We start from the raw sequence: 735 nt of genomic DNA, 5'->3' as shown, positions 1-735 counted from the left end.
AAAGTTTATTTTTTCTGAATTTTAATACCACATTTGTCCACAAGGTGGGGTGCTCAGATACGACTTGAAAGCGGAACAGACTTGTGTTTAATTAAAGGCAACGCCAGAGGGCAGTGCAGTACTCTAGTACAGTCGGTAGACACATTAAAATATGCCACACCAATAAAAATGAACAAGGACAAAATGACTGAGGAAATGTCAAAAACGAATAAACCAATATACGTTTATATTTTATAATGTTAGTGGTGACGTTGTCTCTAACTGGCCGGCGGTTGTGACCGTAGTTTGCAGCGATTTAAAAAAGCAAACCGTTTCTAATTAGAAGTAAGTGTTTTGGAGCATGTACACACACGTCCTGTACCTGCGTTGACCTGCACGTTCTAATGATTTTTAAGTGAAACGACAGGCGAATGGAACGTTCTCTGCACCTTCAAAGGCTGAATTTAAATAACGTAAAAAAAAAAAAAAAACGAAAAAGAAGAAAAACTTTAGGTAAATTGTTGGAACAGAGAACACAACGTTTTATTGACGCATACATCAAGTATCTGCCAGGACATCAGTGGATCTGAAACTTCCATTTACCTCTTAATAAGAAGCAGAACTACTTTAAAGAGAAATGTGTTCAGAAGAACATTCCTCAAAACTGTGCCGTATGAACAGCATTGGTTAGTGGACTTGCCTTACAGTGTGAAGATCATGGGTTCGATCTCCGGTGGCACCTGATGGCTGATGTCT

This window comes from Cynoglossus semilaevis, chromosome 15 (assembly GCF_000523025.1).
Source record: "Cynoglossus semilaevis isolate Cse_v1.0 chromosome 15, Cse_v1.0, whole genome shotgun sequence".
Taxonomy (NCBI): domain Eukaryota; kingdom Metazoa; phylum Chordata; class Actinopteri; order Pleuronectiformes; family Cynoglossidae; genus Cynoglossus; species Cynoglossus semilaevis.
Note: the sequence above shows the minus strand (reverse complement) of the source record.